General features: G+C 40.7%; 1 long non-coding RNA gene across 1 annotated transcript; it reads left to right on the top strand.

Moving 5' to 3' along the window:
* The first annotated feature begins 1,447 nt into the window (after positions 1–1,447).
* On the top strand, positions 1,448–19,571 carry LOC138882600 (uncharacterized). Its single transcript, XR_011404148.1, has 3 exons — positions 1,448–1,639; positions 1,904–2,006; positions 19,387–19,571. It is a non-coding gene; the product is annotated as an uncharacterized lncRNA (long non-coding RNA).
* The last annotated feature ends 6,868 nt before the right edge of the window (positions 19,572–26,439 follow it).

Below are 26,439 nucleotides of genomic sequence, written 5' to 3'. Positions count from 1 at the left end.
ACTCTATACAGGTTGAGTTGCCATTAAAAATAAGAAATGAAAATCACATGGGAACATGACATGCATGCATCTCTCGTTGACTACAAGTTAATAATAGATGTTTTAAACTCCTAGTACGTAATTTACCAAGTTATCTCCAGAATCAGGTTCTACATACTGGTTCTTGTAGATACAATAACAGTTAAGCGCGGAAAATAAGGTTTGGGAAACCCGACAACATTGAAATTAACACGTGGAAGCTGAGTTGAGATGGGAAAGGTTTGTATATAACGCGAACATACTCGAGACCTCAAATCCCACAAAATAGCATCAAGACTATGAATCGCACCTCAATTCAAGATTAATGAACTATTTCAAATACCAAAGTTACGTCGAATACGCCTAAACAATTCAAAATCGCCACAAATTTTGCACACAAGTCCAAAATAAAATACAAACCTTTCTCAACTTCAGGAACAATAATCCGAACCCGATAACATTAAAATTAACTCTCGGAAAAACCTATGAACTTTACAAACTTTAAAATTTTCAACCTTCGCCAAATAGAGCCAAAACCTTCTAGAAATACCCAAATACGAATCCTGGCATATGACTAAGTCCAAAATCACCATTTGGTCGCAATTGCAAATATCCAATGTTCACAATTGCGAACTTTTCATCGCAATTGCGATGATAACAGAGATAGGAAGGTCTTCGCATTTAATTTGCGAACGATTCTTCACATTTGCGGTGTTCGTAATAGCATGAATTTTGAGTAACGAATATATCCCTATTCATAAGAATACGCATTCCATAGCACATGATACAGTTTAACTTCGCATTAAAAATGGACCAAATACATTTGAACACCTACTAAGAGCCTATTTGGCCAAGTTTCTAACGATTTATAAGAATACGCATTCCATCAGTTGATAGCACATGATACTGTTTGACTTCACATTAAAAATAGGCCAAATACATTTGAACACCTACTAAGAGCCTATTTGGCTAAGTTTTTTTTCTCTCCTCGCTTACTTAACAATTTAAATTGATTAATCAATTAATTTGTAATCTTCACTCTTCAGCTCAAAAAGATTATGTGAATCTTCTTCTTTTTGTGTGCACACACTTAAATAATTAATAATGGGTTAAAGTTCGCAGATCTCCAGGAGTGCACTCCTCTGCAGATTCCAAATAGAGTAATAAGCACGACATTAGATCAAATATTTTGATGAATCCCTATTCATCAGAATACGCATTCCAGCAGTAGATAGCACATATTCTATACAATTTGAGTTGTCATTAAAAGTAAGAAATGAAAATTACATGGTAACATGACATGCATATCTCGTTGACTACAAGTTAAAAGCAAATTTCACTTGAATTTTTATATGATATATCTTTTTCCTCTAATTTTTGGATTTTTCTCCTATTTTCTCCATCTACTAATTCATTAACCAACAAAACGCAAAAGTCACGGAAAATACAACTCTCCTGAAACCCAACCGTTTCCTCTCCAATTGAGAACTGATGTTTTGAATATTAACGCCTTTTCTGATTTGCCACAGGTTAAGCCATAGCTGCTCAAAGATGCATCTGATGGAGGATTACCTGCTTGGAAGGTGCGAACTTTCCACGAACGTAACAAATAACCCCTAAAGTGAGATGATCTTCACGTATAAATAACGCATTCTGCAGAGTTAATCCCCATTGATATTTTCTCTTTCTCCATTGTAATCCTTTGCCCTTTATTTTGGTAATTTTTATAAATTACTAAGTGAAGTTTTGCTGGGCTTCTCTGAGTTCTCTATTTTGGTGATTTTAATGAATGACTAAATGAAGTTTTTCCTGGAAAACTCTAAGTTGTTTCACAACTTCAATGACAAAAGTATTTCTGTAGTGGTTCATGATCCTGCTCTTTCAGGTTTCAATTTTGGATGCTAAAAATTGCTTAGGCGACTGAAGCTCTTGGGATCTGCCTATACCCCTTTAAGAATTGACAAACAAATCACAGGAACTACTAAAAGGTATATTTTGTATTCCAATCACACTGGATGATCACACATTATTATGTTTTGTCATCGATAGGCAAAAGATAATTTTATTACAAAATACATGATCATTGAATATTTTCAATGGATGAGCACCATATATAATGAGCCTACGTGATTACTTCTACTAATAAGTATACTGAGAGAACATACGTGGTTGTGAGTCCTAATTTCCTTTTAAATTAGAACTATAAAGCTTAGTAAAGAGCAAGGATCTTTCCCCCATGTCCTTCAGTCAGTTATTGAACATGAACATCAAATTAGACATCTAGATGATGCTTCGTCTTCCATGGTAATTGATAGGATTCCTTAAACATTACAAGTGGAGCTCTATGTTTATGCAGAGTTGTTGAGAAGAGACATTTAGTTTACAAAATTTATAAGGAATATCAAAAGTGACATCTAACTTATATGTGCTACAGATTTATTGACATATCTGGTCTTTGGGTATTTCTTGCTATTCATGAATTCTGCACCTTCAACTCTAATAATCATGTGCTCTTTTGAACTGTGGTGATTAAAAAGTGATGATGTCCATCTCATTGAAGAAGTATTAGGCATGTGCCTAATAAGAGTTTTCTTTGGTTTGGTAGCCAACCTTGTTGACTTGGTTTGGTTGGTAGCCAACCTTGTTGACTTGGTTTGGTTGGTAGCCAACTTTGTTGAATTGTGAAAAATGTGTGTAAATTGTCAAATATTGTAGGCTTTAGAGGGTGAAGCTTTGGCTATAAAAGGAGAGCTTCAACTCTCATTTCTTCACACCAACAAAGAGAGAAAGAAAGAGTGAGGTTTCACAGACAAGGTATAAGAAAATAGTCTGTGAGGAAAATAGAGAGTGAGCGATATTGTAGTGAGGTGGGAATATCAAAAGAGGGTTATTTCTTTTGAGTGTTGTAGTGGTCTTTGGAGTATTTACCTCCGACCTACAAAGTGTAAAATTCCTTACTATAGTGATATCAGTTGCTCCTCTCGGGGTCGTGGTTTTTTTTCCCTTATTCAGAAGGGTTTTCCACGTAAAAATCTTGGTGTCATTGTTACTCTTTTATTCTTGTTAATTACCGTATCTCGGTGCTACATTATTATTCCGCTTTATTACCGTGAATATTATTTTGGTAAGGGGTTTATTCCCAACAACTGGTATCAGAGCACAGGTTCTGCTCGTTCACTGAAATACTATTCACTGTCGGTAGTACTATACTTGGTGAAAAATAAAAATGTCCGGAGTAAAGTACGAGGTAGCAAAATTCAATGGAGATAACGGTTTCTCAACATGGCAAAGAAGGATGAGAGATCTGCTCATCCAACAAGGATTACACAAGGTTCTAGATGTTGATTCCAAAAAGCCTGATACCATGAAAGCTGAGGATTGGGCTGACTTGGATGAAAGAGCTGCTAGTGCAATCAGGTTGCACTTATCAGATGATGTGGTAAATAACATCATTGATGAAGACACTGCACGTGGAATTTGGACAAGGTTGGAAAGCCTATACATGTCCAAAACGCTGACAAATAAATTGTACCTGAAGAAGCAGTTATACGCCCTACACATGAGTGAAGGTACGAATTTTTTGTCACATTTAAATGTGTTTAACGGACTAATCACACAGCTTGCCAACCTCGGAGTGAAAATCGAGGAAGAAGATAAAGCCATCTTGCTATTGAACTCGTTGCCATCTTCGTACGATAATTTGGCAACAACCATCCTGCACGGTAAGACTACTATTGAGTTGAAAGATGTCACATCGGCTCTTCTACTCAATGAGAAGATGAGAAAGAAGCCTGAAAATCAAGGACAGGCTCTCATCACAGAAGGTAGAGGCAGGAGTTATCAAAGGAGTTCGAACAACTATGGTAGATCCGGAGCTCGTGGGAAGTCAAAGAACCGATCCAAATCAAGAGTCAGAAATTGCTACAACTGTAATCAACCAGGTCACTTCAAAAGAGATTGCCCAAATCCAAGGAAGGGCAAAGGTGAAACCAGTGGCCAGAAGAATGACGACAACACAGCCGCCATGGTGCAAAATAATGATAATGTTGTCCTCTTTATAAATGAGGAAGAGGAATGCATGCACCTGTCAGGTCCAGAGTCGGAATGGGTGGTTGACACAGCGGCATCTCACCATGCCACACCGGTAAGAGATCTTTTTTGCAGATATGTAGCAGGTGATTTCGGCACAGTGAAAATGGGTAACACAAGTTACTCAAAGATTGCGGGGATTGGTGACATTTGTATCAAGACAAATGTCGGATGCACATTGGTTCTAAAGGATGTGCGGCATGTACCTGATTTGCGGATGAACTTGATCTCGGGAATTGCTTTAGACCGAGATGGATACGAGAGTTATTTTGCAAATCAAAAGTGGAGACTCACTAAGGGATCATTGGTGATTGCAAAGGGAGTTGCTCGTGGCACGTTGTACAGGACAAATGCAGAAATATGCCAAGGTGAATTGAACGCGGCACAAGATGAGATTTCTGTAGATTTATGGCACAAAAGAATGGGTCATATGAGCGAGAAGGGATTGCAGATTCTTGCCAAGAAATCACTCATTTCTTATGCCAAAGGTACAACTGTAAAACCTTGTGACTACTGTTTATTTGGTAAGCAGCATAGAGTCTCATTTCAGACATCGTCTGAAAGAAAATTGAATATACTTGATTTAGTATATTCTGATGTTTGCGGCCCAATGGAAATTGAATCAATGGGCGGTAACAAATATTTTGTTACTTTTATTGATGATGCTTCACGAAAATTATGGGTTTATATTTTGAAAACCAAAGATCAGGTGTTTCAAGTTTTCCAGAAGTTTCATGCTCTAGTAGAAAGGGAGACGGGTCGAAAGCTAAAGCGTCTCCGAAGTGACAATGGAGGTGAGTACACTTCAAGGGAATTTGAAGAGTATTGTTCAAGTCATGGGATCAGACATGAAAAGACAGTTCCTGGAACCCCACAGCACAATGGCGTAGCCGAGAGGATGAACCGCACCATTGTGGAGAAGGTGAGAAGCATGCTCAGAATGGCTAAACTGCCTAAGTCATTCTGGGGTGAAGCAGTTCAGACAGCCTGTTACCTGATCAATAGGAGTCCATCAGTTCCGTTGGCGTTTGAAATCCCAGAGAGAGTCTGGACCAACAAGGAGGTGTCCTACTCGCATCTGAAGGTGTTCGGTTGCAGAGCTTTTGCACATGTACCAAAAGAGCAGAGAACAAAGCTGGATGATAAATCTATTCCCTGCATATTTATCGGATATGGAGATGAAGAGTTCGGGTACAGACTGTGGGATCCTGTAAAGAAGAAGGTCATCAGAAGTAGAGATGTAGTCTTCCGAGAAAGTGAAGTTAGAACTGCTGCTGATATGTCAGAAAAGGCGAAGAATGGTATAATTCCTAACTTTGTTACTATTCCTTCTACTTCTAACAATCCCACAAGTGCAGAAAGTACGACCGACGAGGTTGCCGAGCAGGGGGAGCAACCTGGTGAGGTTATTGAGCAGGGGGAGCAACTTGATGAAGGTGTCGAGGAAGTGGAGCACCCCACTCAGGGAGAAGAACAACATCAACCTCTGAGGAGATCAGAGAGGCCAAGGGTAGAGTCACGCAGGTACCCTTCCACAGAGTATGTCCTCATCAGTGATGAGGGGGAGCCAGAAAGTCTTAAGGAGGTGTTGTCCCATCCAGAAAAGAACCAGTGGATGAAAGCTATGCAAGAAGAGATGGAATCTCTCCAGAAAAATGGCACATACAAGCTGGTTGAACTTCCAAAGGGTAAAAGACCACTCAAATGCAAATGGGTCTTTAAACTCAAGAAAGATGGAGATGGCAAGCTGGTCAGATACAAAGCTCGATTGGTGGTTAAAGGCTTCGAACAGAAGAAAGGTATTGATTTTGACGAAATTTTCTCCCCCGTTGTTAAAATGACTTCTATTCGAACAATTTTGAGCTTAGCAGCTAGCCTAGATCTTGAAGTGGAGCAGTTGGATGTGAAAACTGCATTTCTTCATGGAGATTTGGAAGAGGAGATTTATATGGAGCAACCAGAAGGATTTGAAGTAGCTGGAAAGAAACACATGGTGTGCAAATTGAATAAGAGTCTTTATGGATTGAAGCAGGCACCAAGGCAGTGGTACATGAAGTTTGATTCATTCATGAAAAGTCAAACATACCTAAAGACCTATTCTGATCCATGTGTATACTTCAAAAGATTTTCTGAGAATAACTTTATTATATTGTTGTTGTATGTGGATGACATGCTAATTGTAGGAAAAGACAAGGGGTTGATAGCAAAGTTGAAAGGAGATCTGTCCAAGTCATTTGATATGAAGGACTTGGGCCCAGCACAACAAATTCTAGGGATGAAGATAGTTCGAGAGAGAACAAGTAGAAAGTTGTGGCTATCTCAGGAGAAGTACATTGAACGTGTACTAGAACGCTTCAACATGAAGAATGCTAAGCCAGTCAGCACACCTCTTGCTGGTCATCTAAAGTTGAGTAAAAAGATGTGTCCTACAACAGTGGAAGAGAAAGGGAACATGGCTAAAGTTCCTTATTCTTCAGCAGTCGGAAGCTTGATGTATGCAATGGTATGTACTAGACCTGATATTGCTCACGCAGTTGGTGTTGTCAGCAGGTTTCTTGAAAATCCTGGAAAGGAACATTGGGAAGCAGTCAAGTGGATACTCAGGTACCTGAGAGGTACCACGGGAGATTGTTTGTGCTTTGGAGGATCTGATCCAATCTTGAAGGGCTATACAGATGCTGATATGGCAGGTGACATTGACAACAGAAAATCCAGTACTGGATATTTGTTTACATTTTCAGGGGGAGCTATATCATGGCAGTCTAAGTTGCAAAAGTGCGTTGCACTTTCAACAACTGAAGCAGAGTACATTGCTGCTACAGAAACTGGCAAGGAGATGATATGGCTCAAGCGATTCCTTCAAGAGCTTGGATTGCATCAGAAGGAGTATGTCGTCTATTGTGACAGTCAAAGTGCAATAGACCTTAGCAAGAACTCTATGTACCATGCAAGGACCAAACACATTGATGTGAGATATCATTGGATTCGAGAAATGGTAGATGATGAATCTCTAAAAGTCTTGAAGATTTCTACAAATGAGAATCCCGCAGATATGCTGACCAAGGTGGTACCAAGGAACAAGTTCGAGCTATGCAAAGAACTTGTCGGCATGCATTCAAACTAGAAGACAGTGCTACCTCCTCTGGATGAATGAGACTGGAGGGGGAGATTGATGATGTCCATCTCATTGAAGAAGTATTAGGCATGTGCCTAATAAGAGTTTTCTTTGGTTTGGTAGCCAACCTTGTTGACTTGGTTTGGTTGGTAGCCAACCTTGTTGACTTGGTTTGGTTGGTAGCCAACTTTGTTGAATTGTGAAAAATGTGTGTAAATTGTCAAATATTGTAGGCTTTAGAGGGTGAAGCTTTGGCTATAAAAGGAGAGCTTCAACTCTCATTTCTTCACACCAACAAAGAGAGAAAGAAAGAGTGAGGTTTCACAGACAAGGTATAAGAAAATAGTCTGTGAGGAAAATAGAGAGTGAGCGATATTGTAGTGAGGTGGGAATATCAAAAGAGGGTTATTTCTTTTGAGTGTTGTAGTGGTCTTTGGAGTATTTACCTCCGACCTACAAAGTGTAAAATTCCTTACTATAGTGATATCAGTTGCTCCTCTCGGGGTCGTGGTTTTTTTCCCTTATTCAGAAGGGTTTTCCACGTAAAAATCTTGGTGTCATTGTTACTCTTTTATTCTTGTTAATTACCGTATCTCGGTGCTACATTATTATTCCGCTTTATTACCGTGAATATTATTTTGGTAAGGGGTTTATTCCCAACAAAAAGAAATGAATTTTATATCCATTTCCTCTTTTTAAATTCCATCGCTATTTGCTTTGTTTTGGATGGATCTCTGATCAATCTATTTAGCAATTGCTAGCTAAATTTTTTTATAGGAGATAATGTCTTTATTATGTTCTTCTGTTAATATTTTTTTTTTGTTCATAAGTAATACCTTTTATTAGTATGGTACCAAGATGGTACAAAAACAAGTATAATGCAAAACAGAAGTACTCCCAGCACTCCTACGAGATGTTTCCCCCTAAAAGATACAATAAGTCCAAATATTACTCCATCCTATCTAGAGAACTGCTATAAAACCAAATATATAAATTCTTGATACATTTTGTTGTGACTCTATTAATCTACAGCCTCTTTCCCTCAAAGCATGCCTTGTCTCTTTCCAGCCAAATATTCCACAGTATAAATTGGGAATAGTCCTCTATATCAGCTTCAAATTTCTTCTAACTCTCTGAGATTGCCAAATTCCAAGAGGCTACTGATATTTTGTGGTATAACCAAAGATATTCCCATTATTTTGAGGAAAAGTTCCCAGCATTGCCTTGAAAACCTGCAATATAGAAATAGATGCTCCACTATTTACTGCTCCTTATTACAGAGATAGCACCTCTGCACATGAAAAAGCCTCTCCTTTGCAAATAACTCTCAGTTAAACAAGCCTCCCTAGCTGCTGTCCACCCAAATTAAAATAAGTTGCTTTCACAGATGCCTTGGTATTTCAAATCATTTTCCAGGGCCAATTGCGAATCTCCAGGCTATTTTCCTGTTATTTTCTATATATCGTATCATCAGCAGTCTTCTTAGTATCAATTACAAGGGGAAATCATTAATGTAAAATAAATGACTTTGCGAAAAAGGAAGCCAAATCTGGTAGTCCAGCTTAATTTGACCAGTTGGGCATGATAATGGAAGTCAGATAAGTTTATGATAAGCCATGCTGAACATTGCAGTGTATGGCATATAGCCATGGATTTGATCAACATTGTTGAACACTGAAGATTGAAGATGAAGACACAACCAAAATTTGTTATTGAGAGAAAATTGAAGATGTGGAATTTTGCCAAGGTGGAGATTTGTTGAAATTGGCAAAATGTTTGTCCCACATCGGTGGGAAAACAAAAGTTGGGGGGATTTTCCCCCTATAAAAGAAGGCTTAATGTTTAGGATTTAAACACACCTCTCATTTGCCTTCTCATCTGTTTAAGGCATTTGTATCTTCTCTCTTTAGTATTATTTCACTTGTATTTTTGGAGTGAAATAAAATATTGGTTGTGTCCGAGGAGTAGGCAAAATTAGCCGAACCTCGTAAATTCTGGTGTTCCCTTTATTGTTGCTTTATTGTCTTATTTATTATTTGGTGGCTGTCATAATTTTTGGTATAGTAGTTGTGACTTATTCACACTATATACATTTGGCTTCCGCAACAATTGGTATCAGAGCCAAGATACTGTCTAAGTATGCTCTGTGGTTGCAACATAGTCTGATCTTCCACATCAGAAAAGATTTATCTTGGTAACTGAATCAAGGTTTTGTCTGACTATGCTCTGTGGTTGCAGCTTAGCCTGATCTTCTACATCAGAAAGGAAATAATCTTGATTTGTGTCGTCAGCTATTAAATAATATTTGTGTCAAATATGGGAGACAATAAACAAGAAGAATCTACATCAAGTGTCAACAATACGTCATCATTGGCATCTTCGCTTATGACAAGAATTGTGTCAAATGCGAAATTTGCGGTAGAAATTTTTGACGGGTCCGGACATTTTGGGATGTGGCAAGGCGAGGTTCTAGATGTCCTTTTTCAACAAGGGCTAGATCTGGCCATTGAAGAAAAGAAACCAGATGTTATTGGAGAAGAAGATTGGAAGATTCTCAACCGTGTTGCTTGCGGTACCATTCGATCCTACCTTGCTAGAGAGCAGAAATATCCATACACAAAGGAAACTTCTGCAAGTAAATTATGGAAAGCACTGGAGGATAAATTTTTGAAGAAAAACAGTCAAAATAAATTGTACATGAAGAAGAGACTGTTTCACTTCACCTATGTTCCTGGTACCACGATGAATGAACATATCACCAGTTTCAATAAGTTGGTCACAGATTTGCAAAATATGGATACAACTTATGATGATGGTGACTTGGCCTTGATGTTGTTGGCGTCACTTCCTGATGAGTACGAGCACCTTGAAACTACTCTACTCCATGGAAATGACGAAGTTTCTCTCAGAGAAGTTTGTTCGGCTTTGTACAGCTATGAACAAAGAAAGCGAGAAAAACAGAAGGGCGGAGAAGGAGAAACACTATTTGTGAGGGGTCGTCCTCAAAATCAAACGAGGACAAAGAAGGGAAGATCCAAGTCAAGATCCAGACCCAGCAAAGATGAATGTGCCTTTTGTCGAGAAAAAGGGCACTGGAAGAAAGACTGTCCGAAGCTGAAGAATAAGGCCAAACATAACAATGGAAAGGCCATTATGGATTCAAATGTAGCTGATTGTGATGATTCAGACTTCTCATTAGTTACAACAGAGTCATTAACATCATCAGACATATGGTTGATGGACTCGGCTTGTAGCCATCATATGTGTCCCAACAGGGACTGGTTTGTGGAATTTCAAGAAGGAGAATATGGAGTCATCCACACAGCGGATAACAGCCCTCTTACCTCATATGGCATTGGTTCAATACGATTAAGGAACCATGATGGAATGATCAGAACATTAACAGATGTTCGATTTGTACCGGATTTGAAGAAGAATCTCATCTCTGTAGGAGCCCTAGAATCAAAAGGGTTCAAAATCATTGCAGAAAATGGAGTGATGAGAGTATGCTCCGGTGCACTAGTGGTAATGAAGGCTAATCGGAAGAATAATAATATGTACCGCTATCGTGGCAGTACAGTTATTGGGACAGCGACAGTGACATCCAGTGACGACAAAGAGGCAGAAGCAACCAAGCTATGGCACATGCGCTTGGGACATGCTGGAGGAAAATCCTTGAAAACTCTATCAGATCAAGGATTGTTAAAAGGAGTAAAGGCTTGCAACTTGGAGTTTTGTGAGCATTGTGTCAAAGGGAAACAGACAAGGGTTAAATTTGGTACAGCGATCCATAATACTAAAGGCATTTTGGATTATGTACACTCTGATGTTTGGGGTCCTTCCAAAACACCTTCATTGGGTGGGAAGCACTATTTTGTAACCTTTGTTGATGATTTTTCTCGAAGAGTGTGGGTGTATACAATGAAAAACAAAGATGAAGTGCTGGGAATTTTTCTCAAATGGAAGACGATGGTGGAGAATCAAACAGGCAGGAGGATCAAGTGTATTCGCACAGACAATGGAGGTGAATACAAAAATGATCATTTCAATAAGGTCTGTGAAAATGATGGCATCGTCCGACACTTCACTGTTAGACATACACCACAACAGAATGGAGTGGCAGAACGTATGAACCGGACCTTGCTGGAGAAGGTACGGTGTATGTTGTCCAATGCTGGCTTGGGCAAAGAATTTTGGGCTGAGGCAATTACATATGCATGCCACCTCATTAATCGTCTACCATCTGCTGCTATTGATGGCAAGACACCATTTGAAAAATGGTATGGAAAACCTGCTGTAGATTATAACTCTTTGCACGTGTTTGGCTCAACTGCATATTATCATGTGACGGAGTCAAAATTGGATCCAAGGGCAAAGAAGGCTATTTTTATGGGAATTACTTCTGGAGTCAAAGGATATCGCTTATGGTGTCCTATGACAAAGAAAGTAATATTCAGCAGGGATGTTACCTTTGATGAATCTGCTATGGTAAATAAGGTAACAGAAGATACCAAACAAAATAAAGGTGCTTCTAAGCAGGTGGAGTTTGAGGGAAAATTTATTTTTCCTACACAAGAAGCAGAGGAGGAAACAAATGAAGATTACCCTCTGGAAGGAGAGCCAGTAGAGGAGATTCCAACTCAGGAACCTCAACAACAACTTGAATCAATAGCAACCAGCAGGCCAAAAAGAACAATAACGAAACCTGTTCGTCTCATAGAGACGGTTGCTTGTGCAACCTCAATTGTAGCTGATGATGTTCCTACCACTTATAAAGACGCTGTCCAAAGTTCAGAAGAAGATAAGTGGAGGATTGCCATGAATGATGAAATACAGTCCCTTCATCAGAATCATACATGGAGATTGGCCAATCTCCCGAAGGGAAAGAAAGCAATTGGGTGCAAATGGGTATTTGCAAAGAAAGAAGGATTTCCTATAGATGTTCGCTACAAAGCAAGATTGGTGGCCAAAGGATATGCTCAAAAGGAGGGAATTGATTACAATGAAGTATTTTCTCCAGTTGTAAAACATTCCTCCATTAGAATTATGTTGGCTTTGGTAGCACAATTGGATTTGGAACTAGTTCAGATGGATGTAAAAACTGCGTTTTTACATGGAAACTTGGAGGAGGAAATCTACATGACTCAGCCAGAAGGATTCAAAGTTGCTGGAAAAGAAAATATGGTGTGCAAACTTGAAAAATCATTGTACGGATTGAAACAATCTTCTAGACAATGGTACAAGCGATTTGACGAGTTTATGTTGTGGCAAGGGTACAAGAGAAGCAAATACGATCATTGTGTGTATTTGCACAAGCTTAAAGATGGTTCCTTTGTATATCTTCTCCTATATGTTGATGATATGTTGATAGCTTCCAAGAATTCGGAAGAAATTGATAAGTTGAAGATTCAACTGAAGAAGGAGTTCGAGATGAAGGATTTGGGTGAGGCAAAGAAAATTCTTGGCATGGAGATAATTAGAGATAGACGTTCAAAGAAACTCTGTTTATCTCAAAAGGAATATTTGAAGAGAGTACTTCAACGTTTTGGCATAGATGACAAGACTAAGCCAGTTAGTACTCCACTTGCTTCCCATTTTAAGCTAAGTACTATTATGTCGCCAATGGATGAAGCTGAACGAGAGTATATGTCAAAGGTACCATACGCAAATGCTGTTGGTAGCTTGATGTATGCAATGGTTTGCACAAGGCCTGACATTTCACAAGCTGTTGGAGTTATTAGCAGATATATGCACAATCCAGGGAAGGAGCATTGGCAAGCTGTGAAGTGGATTCTACGGTATATTCATAATACTGTAGATGTCGGGTTAGTTTTTGAGCAGGAAGACAATCAGTCTGTAGTTGGATATTGTGACTCAGATTTTGCGGGTGATCTGGACAAACGAAGATCAACTACTGGTTATGTGTTTACTTTTGCAAAGGCACCAGTTAGTTGGAAGTCTACTTTGCAGTCAACAGTTGCTTTGTCTACAACAGAGGCAGAGTACATGGCTATTACAGAGGCTGTGAAAGAGGCAATTTGGCTTCAAGGATTGCTAAAGGAGCTTGGTGTTGAACAAAAAGGTATCACAATTTTTTGTGATAGTCAAAGTGCTATTCAATTAGCGAAGAACCAAGTTTATCATGCAAGGACGAAGCACATTGATGTTCGGTATCATTTCGTACGAGAAATCATAGAAGAAGGTGGAGTCACAGTGAAGAAAATTCATACTACGGAGAATCCTGCTGATATGCTGACAAAGGTGGTGACTGCGGTCAAGTTTCAACATTGTTTGGATTTGATCAACATTGTTGAAAACTGAAGATTGAAGATGAAGACACAATCAAAATTTGTTATTGAGAGAAAATTGAAGATGTGGAATTTTGCCAAGGTGGAGATTTGTTGAAATTGGCAAAATGTTTGTCCCACATCGGTGGGAAAACAAAAGTTGGGGGGATTTTCCCCCTATAAAAGAAGGCTTAATGTTTAGGATTTAAACACACCTCTCATTTGCCTTCTCATCTGTTTAAGGCATTTGTATCTTCTCTCTTTAGTATTATTTCACTTGTATTTTTGGAGTGAAATAAAATATTGGTTGTGTCCGAGGAGTAGGCAAAATTAGCCGAACCTCGTAAATTCTGGTGTTCCCTTTATTGTTGCTTTATTGTCTTATTTATTATTTGGTGGCTGTCATAATTTTTGGTATAGTAGTTGTGACTTATTCACACTATATACATTTGGCTTCCGCAACAGTCACAACCCAATTTAGGATTGTGACCGGCGCTTAGGAGCAAGTGCTCCCAAGTAAGCCTTATCGATAATTTTACAGAAAAACGGACAGAGTTTTCACTGTTTTTGGACCATCCCAAAAAAAGTTTCCTGTCTCAAATCAACAACCAAACATCCTAATATCATACCAAACAATTGACAACTTGTCAATTAACCAATACAAGTCTCCACCATAACTAAACCACCAAATAACCACTAGAAATACTAATTTATCTCCAACTTTGATAAATAAGAACGATACTCAACATAAGTCTATAATAACGAAGAATACTCAAGAAACTAAAGGAATAACCATGGAGCGACTCTAAGAGTTCAAGGAAAAAATCATAACAATTGATAAAAATCTCCGCCCACGCGAACAAGTGCGAGGCTCACCAAGAACTATCAACCTGTGCGCTCTAATTAACGAAATCCTCGCCCGCATCAACTGCTGTCTTTGTAAAAAAAAATTAGCGGGGAATGAGTCGCTAACTCAGTGAGTAATAACACTTAACCAAACCGTTTTTATTGGGAACAAGTCAAAAAACATGCTAGTAAGTAAATAACATTTGGGATTAATCTCCAATGATATTAAGTTTACTTTTCTTGTTTTGATTTCTTTGTAATAATTTTTAACTCATCATTAATGTATAAAATATGATTTGACTATTTCTCCCTTCGTAATACTCTCATATATTTAGTGAATTTTGTGAACACCTTTTAAATTAGTGAAAAATTCGTTGTTACAGCTTCAAACAATTCAATATCAAACACAAAATTTAGGAGTTTGATATGTCTCATGACTTTGCATTGTTACAAAATAATCAAAATAAGAAAAGCATAATTTCGTAAACTACAAAGGAGATCAGTGGTACGAAGAGAAAACGTAGGGGAAGGTATCTAAAATTAATCCGTTTATATTTAATATTTTCTATTAAGCTAACCAACTATCTTGGAGTGTCATGTCATATTTTTGGTATAAAATATAAAATAGGTGAGATGTATGTTTTAGTTAACTTGGTTAAAGTTGGATGATTTTTATGTGACAAAAAAAGAGTGACTTTTATGTGATAAAACTTTAAATTGAATGATTTGTGTGTGATAAAACATAAAAAAATAATTTTTGTGTTACAAACTCAAAGTTGAATAACCACACGTGACAACCCAATCTGCTTTGCTGTTTCTAATGACGCCGTAGATACCTTCTTTGTCTTTTACCGAAACTCCATTAATATTAAGCTTATAATTGCCTAAGAAAAGGGAATGCCATTTGATGTGAATGGTTTGAGAAGCTGTAACGATCCGGCCGGTCGTTTTGAGTATATTAGGCCTAATCCTCTATTTATTGCTTTCTCTATGTCATTTTTGTGGTTACGTGACTTGCCTGGGTATTTGATTTTGGTTTTGGGTGAGTTTCGGAGTGAAATGGGACACATAGTCCCTAAGTTGAAAGTTTAAGTCGTAGGGGTTGCCCGTAATTTGACTTGTGTGAAGATGACTCCGGAATAGAGATTTGTCTGTGCCAATAGCTCCGTAGGGTGATTTTGGTCTTAGGAGCATGCCCGGATTTTGATTTGGAGGTCCGTAAGTCATTTTGGCGTTAATTGGCGAAAGTTGGAAGATTTTGGAAAAATTTACCGAGAGTGGACATTTTGATATCGGTGTCGGATTCCGATTCCGGAAGTTGGAATAGGTCCGCAATATCAATTATGACTTGTGTTCAAAATTTGGGGTTAATCGGAGTTATTTTCATATAAATCGGCGTTGGTTTCGGAATTTAGAAGTTCATAAGTTCTTAGACTTGAATCGATACACGATTCGTAATTCTAGTGTTGTTTGATGTGATTTGACGCTTCGAGCGTGTTCATATGATGTTTTAGGACTTGTTAGTATGCTTGGTTGAGGTCCCGGGGGCCTCGGGGTGTGATTTGGATCATGTTCAGCGCATTTTGGATTGTTAAAGAGTTGTTGAATCTGGTGTTTCTGGTGTCCTTATATGAGATCGCGAATGGACTAAGGCAATCGCGAAGGGTAATTTGGAACTGGGGAGAATTTTTTCGATGAGATCGCTTGAAGGGGCTTGAGATCGCGGAAGGCTGGTTTCCAGTGAATCGCGAACGCGTGAGGGTAGTCGTGCTCGCTTAGAAGAATTTGGGGTTGCAGGTTCACACTCTTTTCTTCATCGTGGTCGCATGGTGTGTTTTGCGATCACGTAGCTTGTTGGGGGAAGTTCTATGTGTTCGCATGAGTTGTTCCGTGATCGCGAAGTGTTATTTTGGGGCAACATCATTTTTGTGCTTCGCGAATGCGAGAGATTTTTCACGTTCGCGAAGAAGGAATAACTGGGTAGCAGACTTAAGTTTCAAAATCGAGGGTTTATTTCATAATTCACAATTTGGACTTAGAGAACTCGGTTTAAGGCAAAATTTCAAGAGATTTTTAGGGGGGTTGTTGGTATTCGAGCCGTTCGGAGTTGATAAATCGAGGAAAAGACCTTGTAGTTGATTGATTTAGCGTGGTTTGAGATAAGTGACTTGTCTAACCTTGTGTTGGGGAAATTTCCCTTAGGATTTGGTATTATTATGATAATTGTGATATGTGAAAGTCGTGTACGCAAGGTGACGAGTGCGTACATGGGCTAAATATGGAATTTTTGATTTTTAGCTATGTAGTTTCCTTTCATGCTTTAACTGAGTTGCTTTAATATGTTGTAGTCATCGTACCTAGTCTAATTTCACATGTCTACTTATCTTATCGCTTATTTGCAACTTGTACTATATGTTTAGTTGAATTACTTGTTTTTCTTAAACTCTGTATTCATTATTTAACTGTGGGATTCTTTACTTAAAATTTTCTATCCTTGAAATACCTTATTGTTGAGTTTGGTGTTGAATTGCAAAGGTAGTGGTCTCTATTGAGGCTAAGTGTAAGTTGTGAAATATTATTTTTATTGAGTTGTTATTTTTGGAATATGTGCTATTGTTGGGAGGATTGTTTGGTTTCTTGCACGAGGTTTCTACCGTGCTATGGTTATTATTTGTACAAGGTTTCTGTCCTCCCATTATAATTATTGATACGCATGCGGTGGTATAAGTATAACGACTCGACCGGTCGCTTTGAGAGCTAGAGCCCCGATCTCCCATTAACTGCTTTCCCTGTATCTATTTCTGCTATTGTGACTTGCCGTGAAGATTCGTTTTGAGTTTCGGAGTGTTTTGAGACACTTAGTCCCTAAATGGGAGCTTAAGTCTTAGAATTTGGACTGTAGTCAGAACTGTATAAAGACGTCTCCGGAATGAATTCCGTCGATTCCATTAGCTCCATTGGGTGATTTTGGGCTTAGGGGCGTGTCCAGATTATGTTTTGACGGTCCGCAACTCATTTAGGCTTGAAATGGCGAAAGTCGAATTTTAGAGTTTCAGACCGGTAGTGGTATTTTTGATATCGGGGTCGAAATCTAATTCTGAAAGTTGAAGCAGGTCCGTAGTGTTGAACATGACTTGTGTGCAAAATTTGGTGTCAATCGGACGTGGTTTGGTTGGTTTCGGCATCAGTTGTAGAATTTTGAAGTTTTAAGTTCTTTAAGTTTGAATTGGAGGGTAATTCTTGATTATAGCATTGTCTGATATGATTTGAGGGCTCGACTAAGTTCGTATGGTATTTTAGGATTGGTTGGTATGTTTAGTTGAGGTCCCGGGGGCCTCGGGGGTGTTTCGGATGCTCAACGGATCATTTTGTACTTTGGAGAGATAGCAGAATTTTACTGGTTTTTGTTGCAGACGTTTGTTCTTCAGGTTCGCGAAGAAGAGCTGGGTCAGGAAGAGAAATCGTTCTTCGCGTTTGCAAAGGGGAGCCTACATTCATGAAGGTTGGCCAGTGGAAGCATCGCGAACACGAGGAGTTGAACGCGTTCACGAAGAGGAAGGGTGGAACAACTGGACCCCAAGGATTTCTTCTATGCGCTCGCGTAGAGGACAACACGTTTGCAAAGGGTTTGGCAGATGAAGCTACGCGTTCACGAGAGCATACTCGCGTTCTCGGAAGAGGAAAATTTGAGCAGTGATTTTTGTGCTTCGCGAACGTGAGGCTTTGACCGCATTCGCGAAGAAGGGCGTGCCTTGGCAGAATTTAAAGTTCAAAAAACGAGGTTTTGAGTTCATAACACAAAATTTGATTAAGTGCTCGGTAGAAGGCGAAATTTGGAGAGATTTTCGGAGGAAGTTTTTGGGTAATGATTCCTAACTCCGTTATGATTAAATCCCACTAATCTATGCTTCATTTCATCATTTAATTTCGGATTTGGAGTGGAAAATTGGAAAAATTTCAGAAAAGTTCTTAGGCCGAATTTTGGGGTTTTGATCGAGATTTTGGTATCGGATTTAAGTAAATTATGTATGGTTAGACTCGTGAGTGAATGTATATTCATAATTTGTGACTTTTACCCGATTCCGAGACGTGGGCCCGAGAAGGCTTTTTGGGCATTTTCTATTTTCTTGCCTTAGCTTTGATTTCAACAGATAAATTAGTTGCTTATAGCTATATTTACATTATGTAATTGATTTGACTAGATTTGGGCCATCCGGAGCCGGATATTCGTGGAAAGAGTATTGTTTCGGATTGAATTGAGCTTGGTTTGAGGTAAGTGGCTTGCCTAACCTTGTGTGTGGGAACTCACCTTAGGATTTGGTACTGTTTGATATATGATCATCGTGTACGTGAGGTGACGAGTACGTACACGAGCTATTTGTGGTAAAACTCTGTTTTTCACTTAGTCATAACCTACTTTCTCCTTATTTGAACTACACTAGCATATGTACTATTCTGTTTATATTAGAAAAGCATGCCTACGTGTTTAAACTGCCTATTTGGACTCTGTGCAACATGTTTAGTGAAATTACTTGCTTTTCCTTTGATTGAACTTAGTTTAAACTGTAGGTTTTCTTGCTGTAACTACTGTTTATATTAGTTGAGCTGCATATTTACTTTGGGACTATGAAACGGTATTCAGGGAGATCCCCCTTGTATTGTATAATTACTTTGGGACTACGGAACGGTATTCCGGGAGATCCCCCAGCACTGCATATTTACTTTGGGACTACAGAAAGATATTTCGGGAGATCCCCCTGCACATTTACATTTGGGACTACGGGACAGTATCCCGGGAAATCCCCTATTTCTATTACTGTGTTTTGAGCGGTTGGCTTTCATTGTATTCTATTCCTGTTAGATTTCCGTATTTATTTTATTGTAATATTTCTTTCTGTCTTATTTCATTATATTTATACCAGTAGGGCCCTGACCTGATCTCGTCACTACTCGACCGAGGTTAGGCTTGACACTTACTGGGTACCGTTGTGGTGTACTCATGCCCTTTCCTGCACATATTTTTGTGTGCAGATCCAGGTTCATCGTACCAGCCTCATCACTAGTTGCAGTCGCTGCTGCTTGTTGGAGACTTCAAAGTACATCTGCCCGCGCCCGCAGATCCTCGGAGTCCTCCTCTATCCCCCTATGTTCATTTCTCTTTCTTTCTTTCTGTAGAGATGATGTATAGAACAATTAAAACTCCTTAGTAGCTGTGACTTGCGACATTCCAGGTTTTGGGAAGAGTGATTATTGTATATGCCGAGTGGCATCGTTTCGTCTTATTAACAATATTTGTTAGATGGTATCTTGTGTTTTCATTACATTTTCCGCAACATTAGGCTTACCTAGTCGTAGAGACTAGGTGCCGTCACGACAGTTTACGGAGGGAGAACTTGGGTCGTGACAAGTTGGTATCAGAGCTCTAGGTTCATAGGAGCCGTGATTCACAAGACAATTTATTAGAGTCTCGCAGATCGGTACAGAAACATCTGTACTTATCTTTGGGAGTCTATGGAACTGTTAGGAAAATTCTGCTTCATTTGATTTCTTGTCGTGCGAGATTATTGACTTCGAAATTCTAAATTTTTGTCTTATATTCTCTCACAGATGGTGATGACACATGCTATTGGAGATGACCAGGCACCCGCGTCCCCTACTAGAGCCGCCAGAGACCGGGGCCGGGGTACAGGCTGAGGACGTACGTATGGTGCAGCCAGAGCTCCTGTGCGAGCTGCTACAGAGGAGCCACCGATAGCTCTAGCCGGAGCACAGGCACCTGATACGCCTACTACTGCTACTCCAGCTCTCTAGGAGACTCTTACACAGCTCATGAGCATGTACAACACTCTAGTTCAGGCAGGGTTGATTCCCTTTGCTGCAGCTACATCTTAGGCCGGGGGAGGAGCACAGACTCCTGTCGCCTGCACTCCAGAGTAGCGATTTCAGGTTGATCAGATTCTAGAGGTTATACCAGTACCACCTATAGCCCCAGTTCAGCCTGAGGGTAGGGTAGCAGTTTCAGAGGACGAGCAGCGTAGGCTTGATAGGTATAAAAAGACGCTGCTCAGGGATTTCTAGAGAAGTGCCACCATATCCTCCGCTCTATGGGCATAGCAGAGTCGAGTGGGGTTTCTTTCACTACCTTCCAGCTTTGAGGAGCAGCTTATCATTGCTGGCGTACTTATGAGTTGGACAATCCGTCTGAGGCAGCTTCCCTTACATGGACTCAGTTCTCTAATATGTTTTTGAGAGAGTATGTCCCTCAGAGCCTCAGGGACACATAGCGCGGGGAGTTTGAGCAGTTACACCAGGGTACCATGACTGTGTCGGAGTATGCAGTCTATTTCAGTGACTTGGCTAGACATGCACCAGCCTTGGTTTCTACAGTTCGAGAGAGGGTTCGCCGGTTTATTGAGGGACTCATTCCCAGCATTAGGACTAGCATGACCCGGGAGTTTGAGATGGATATCTCGTATCAGCAGGTGGTAAGTATTGCTAGGAGAGTAGATGGCATGCTTTCTCGGGATAGGGAGGAGAGAGAGGCCAAGAGGTCTCGAGAATCAGGTCATTATTCTAGTGCTCGTGCCCTAGCTATAGTTCATCATGGTAGGGGTTTTGTGAGTCGCCCCGTTCATTTAGCTCTTCCAGCCGCCAATGGTATTCCAGCTCCTCCTAGACCTCAGGAGCCTTATTATACACCTCCAGTATCTAGTGTTCCTCCTGCATGGGGTGCTATCAGCAATCTGTCTAGTAGATCTGGCCCGAGCCAGTCACAGCCGCCACGCCCTCCCAAAGCTTGTTTTGAGTATGGCGATACTCGCCATATGGTGAGGAATTTCCCCAAACTTAGGAGAGGTGTACCTCCACAGACTTCTCAGCCACAACGTACTCCACCCGGTCCTAAGGCTATGATTACAACACCAACTACCACCCCACTTGCTCAGTCATCCCAAGGTGGAGGTTCGGGTGGTAGAGGTCGCCCTAGAGGGGCAGGCCAGTTCAGATACTATGCCTTTCCTGCTCGTACAGAGGTCGTTGCTTGTGATTTTGTCATTACAGGTATTGTTCCACTCTGTTATAGAGATGTATTGGTTCTATATGATCCAGGCTCCGCTTATTCTTATGTGTCATCTTATTTTGCCCCACATTTGGGCGTAGCTCGGGATTCTTTGAGTTCCCATATTTATGTGTCTACTCGTGTGGGAGATTCTCTTGTTGTGGACCGCATATGTTGGTCATGTTTGATTACTCGTAGTGGTTTTGAGGCCAGAGCTAATTTATTATTGCTCAGTATGGTAGATTTTGATGGTATCTTTGGCATGGACTGGTTGTCGCCCCATTATGTTATTCTTGATTGTCACGCCAAGACCGTGACGCTGGCTATGCTAGGTTTACCGTGATTAGAGTGGAGGGGTACTTTAGATTACACTCCTAGTAGAGTTATTTCATTCCTTAAAGCTCAACGAATGGTTGAGAAAGGGTGTGACGCGTATCTAGCCTATGTGAGAGATGTCAGTATTGATACCCCTACAGTTGATTCAGTCCCAATAGTGAGGGATTTCCCTGATATGTTTCCAGCTGATCTTACATGCATCCCACCCGACAGAGACATTGATTTTGTCATTAATTTGTTGCCGAGCACTCAGCCCATATTTATTCCTCCTTATCGTATGGCCCCTCCTGAGTTGAAGGAGTTGAAGGAACAATTACAAGAATTGCTTCATAAGGGCTTCATTCGGCCCGGTGTATTGCCTTGGGGTGCTCATGTCTTCTTTTTTTTTTTAAGAAAAAGGATGGTTCTATGCGCATGCACATTGATTATTTCTAGTTAAACAAAGTTACAGTAAAGAACCGGTATCCCTTACCTCGTATTAATGACCTATTTGATTAGTTACAAGGTGCCCGAGTGTTTTCTAAGATTGATTTGCATTCAGGTTATCATCAGTTGAAGATTCGGGAGCCAGATATCCCGAAGACTACTTTCAGGACTCAGTATGGTCATTACGAGTTTCTTGTTATGTCATTGGGGATGAATAACGCCCCAACAACATTTATGCATTTGATGCACAATGTATTCTGGCCTTGTCTAGACTCGTTCATCATTGTCTTTATTGATGACATTCTTGTGTATTCCCGAAGTCGAGAATATCATGAGCAACACCTGAGGACAGTGCTTCAGACCTTGAGAGAAAAGAAATTATATGCAAATTTCTCAAAATGTGAGTTCTAGTTAGATTTCATGGCATTCTTAGGTCATGCGGTATCGAGTGAAGGGATCAAGGTGGATCCGAAGAAAGTCGAAGTTGTGCAGAGTTGGCCTAGACCATATTCAGCTATAGAGATTCGGAGCTTCCTAGGTTTGACGGGATATTATCGTCGATTTGTTGAGGGGTTCTCATCTATTGCAGCGCCTATGACCAGGCTGACCTAGAAAGGTGCTCGGTTCAGATGGATAGAGGAGTGTGAGGAGAGCCTTTAGAAGCTCAAGACAGCTTTGACTACATCCCCAGTATTGGTATTGCCTTCAGGTTTGAGGTCTTATACTGTTTATTGTGATGCGTCGCGAGTAGGCCTTGGCGCAGTGTTGATGCAGCACCGTAGGGTGATTGCCTATGCGTCTAGACAGTTGAAGGTTCATGAAAAAAACTATCCTATCCACGACCTTGAGTTAACTGCTATTGTTCATGCCTTGAATATTTGGAGGCACGATTTGTACGGTGTCCCTTGTGAGATCTATACTGATCACCGAAGTTTGCAGCATCTGGTCAAGCAGAAGGATCTTAATTTGCGTCAGAGGAGGTGGTTAGAGCTGCTTAAGGATTATGATATCATCATTTTGTACCACCCGGGGAAGGCCAATATAGTGGCCGATGCTTTGAGTCGCCGAGTAGAGAGTTTGGGGAGTTTAACTTATCTACCAGCAGCAGAGAGGCCCATGGCATTGGATGTTCAGGCCTTAGCCAGCCAGTTTGTGAGATTGGATTTCTAAGCCTAGTCGAGTATTGGCTTTTGTGGTCTCTTGGTATTCTCTTTATGATCGTATCAAGGAGCGTCAGTATGATGACCCCCATCTGCTTGTCCTTAGGGACACGGTCCAGCACGGTGATGCCAAGGAGGTCACTATTGGGGATGATGGTGCATTGAGAATGCAGGGCAGGCTATGTGTGCCTAATGTAGATGGTTTGCGTGAGTTAATTCTTTAGGAGGCTCATAGCTCGCGGTACTCTATTCATCCGGGTGTCGCGAAGATGTATCAGGACTTGAGGCAACATTATTGGTGGCGTAGAATAAAGAAGGATATAGTGGAGTGTGTTGATCGGTGCCTAAATTGCCATAAGGTGAAGTATGAGCATCAACGACCGGGTGGGTTTCTTCAGAAGCGGATCACTATGGATTTCGTTGTTGGACTCCCATGGACTCAGTGGAAGTTTGATGCAGTTTGGGTGATTGTGGATAGAATAACCAAGTCTGCTCATTTCTTTGTTGTGATGACTACCTATTCTTCCGAACAGTTGGCTTGAGTTTATATCCGTGAGATTGCCAGACTTTATGGCGTGTCGGTATCTATCATCTCTGACCAGGGTATGCAGTTTACATCACGGTTTTGGAGAGCCGTACAACATGAGTTGAGTACTCGGGTGGAGTTGAGCACAACATTTTACCCTCAGACGAACGGGCAGTCCGAGCGCACTATTTAGATTCTTGAGGATATGATCTGTGCGTATGTGATGGAGTTTGGGGGGGGGGTATTGGGATCAGTTCTTTACCCTTGTGGAGTTTGCCTACAACAATAATTATTAGTCCAACATTTAGATGGCACTTTATGAGGCTCTATATGGTAGGCGGTGTCGGTCCCCAGTGGGTTGGTTCGAGTTGGGCGAGGCCAGATTATTGGGTACTGACTTGGTTCATGATACCTTGGAGAAGGATAAGGTGATTCAGGATAGACTTCGCACAGCCCAGTCCAGACAGAAGAGTTATGCAGACCAGAAGGTTCGCGATGTGGCATTCATGGTCGGAGAACGGGTCTTGCTCCGGGTTTTGCCTATGAAAGACATTATGAGGTTCAGAAAGAAGGGCAAGCTGAGCCCAAGGTTTATTGGTTCTTTTGAGGTGTTGCGCCGTGTTAGGGAGGTTGCTTATGAGCTTGCCTTACCTCCCAGCCTAGCAGGAGTCTATCCGGTATTTCATGTTTCGATGCTCCGGAAGTATCACAACGATCCATCTCACGTGTTGGATTTTAGTTCAGTCCAGTTGGACAAGGATCTATCCTATGTTGAGGAGCCAGTGGCTATTATGGACAGGTAGGTTCGAAAGATGAGGTAAAAGAACATTGCATCAGTAAAGGTTCAGTGGCGGGGTCAGCCGGTCGAGGAGGCAACTTGGGAGACCGAACAGGATATGCGCAACCATTATCCTCATCTTTTCATCACTTCAGGTATGTCTCTATACTCGTTCGAGGATGAATGATTGTATTAAGAGAGGGGGGATGTAACGACCTGGCCGGTCGTCTTGAGAGTTAGAGCCCCGATCCCCCAGTAACTGCTTTCCCCGAATCTATTTCTGCTATTGTAACTTTTCGGGAAGATTTATTTGAGTTGCGGAGTGTTTTGGGATACTTAGTCCCTAAATGGGAGCTTAAGTCTTAGAATTTGGGCTGTAGTCGAAACTATGTGAAGACGGCTCCGGAATGGAATTCCGTCAATTCTGTTAGCTCCGCTGGGTGAATTTGGGCTTAGGGGCATGTCTGGATTGTGTTTTGGGGGTCCGTAGCTCATTTAGGCTTGAAATGATGAAAGTTGAATTTTTGGAGTTTCGGACTAGTGGTAGAATTTTTGATATCGAGGTTAGAATCCGATTTCGGAAATTGGAGTAGGTCCATAGTGTTGAATATGACTTGTGTGCAAAATTTGGGGTCAATCGGACGTGGGTTGGTTGGTTTTGGCATCGGTTGTAGAATTTTGAAATTTCAAGTTCTTTAAGTTTGAATTGGAGGGCGATTCGTGATTTTAGCGTTGTTTGATATGATTTGAGGGCTCGACTAAGTTCTTATGGTATTTTAGGATTGGTTGGTATGTTTGGTTGAGGTCCTGGGGGCCTCGGGGGTGTTTCGGATGTTCAACGGATCATTTTGGACTTTGGAGAGATAGCAGATTTTTGTTGGTTTTTGTTTGTTCTTCGCGTCCGCGAAGAGGAGCTCGCATTCGCGAAGAAAAGCTGGGTCAGGAAGAAAAATTGTTCTTAGCATTCACAAAGGGGAGCTCACATTCGCGAAGGTTGGCTAGTGGAAGCATCGTGAACGCAAGGAGTTGAACGCGTTCGCGAAGAGGAAAGGTGGAATAGCTGGAGCCCAAGGATTTCTTCTACGTGTTCGCGTAGAGGACAACGCGTTCGCGAGAGGGTACTCGCGTTTGCGGAAGAGGAAAATTTGAGCAGTGATTTTTGTGCTTCGCGAATGCGAGGCTTTGACCGCGTTCGCAAAGAAGGGCGTGCATGGGCAGAATTTAAAGTTCAAAAATGAGGGTTTGAGTTCATAACAAAAAATTTGATTGAGGGCTCGGTAGAAGGTGAAATTTGGAGAGATTTTCGGAAGAAGTTTTTGGGTAATGATTCCTAACTCCTTTATGATTAAATCCCACTAATCTATGCTTGATTTCATCAATTAATTTCGGATTTGGGGTGAAAAATTGAGAAAAATTTAGGCCGAATTTTGGGGTTTTGATCGAGATTTTGATATTTTAAGTAAATTTGGTAGGGTTAGACTCGTGAGTGAATGTGCGTTCATAATTTGTGACTTTTACCCGATTGCGAGACGTAGGCCCAAGGAGGCTTTTTGGGTATTTTTCTATTTTCTCGCCTTAGCTTTGATTTCATTAGCTAAATTAGTTGCTTGTATCTATATTTACATTATGTAATTGATTTGGCTAGATTTGGGCCATCTAGAGCCGGATATTTGTTGAAATAGCATTGTTTCGGATTGAATTGAGCTTGGTTCGAGGTAAGTGTCTTGCCTAACCTTGTGTGGGGGAACTCCCCTTAGGATTTGGTACTATTTTATATATGAGCGCCGTGTACGTGAGGTGA

Source organism: Nicotiana sylvestris, chromosome 12, assembly GCF_000393655.2.
Source record: "Nicotiana sylvestris chromosome 12, ASM39365v2, whole genome shotgun sequence".
Classification (NCBI taxonomy): domain Eukaryota; kingdom Viridiplantae; phylum Streptophyta; class Magnoliopsida; order Solanales; family Solanaceae; genus Nicotiana; species Nicotiana sylvestris.
The sequence above is the reverse complement of the archived record's forward strand: the minus strand, read 5'-3'. Positions and strand labels throughout refer to the sequence as shown.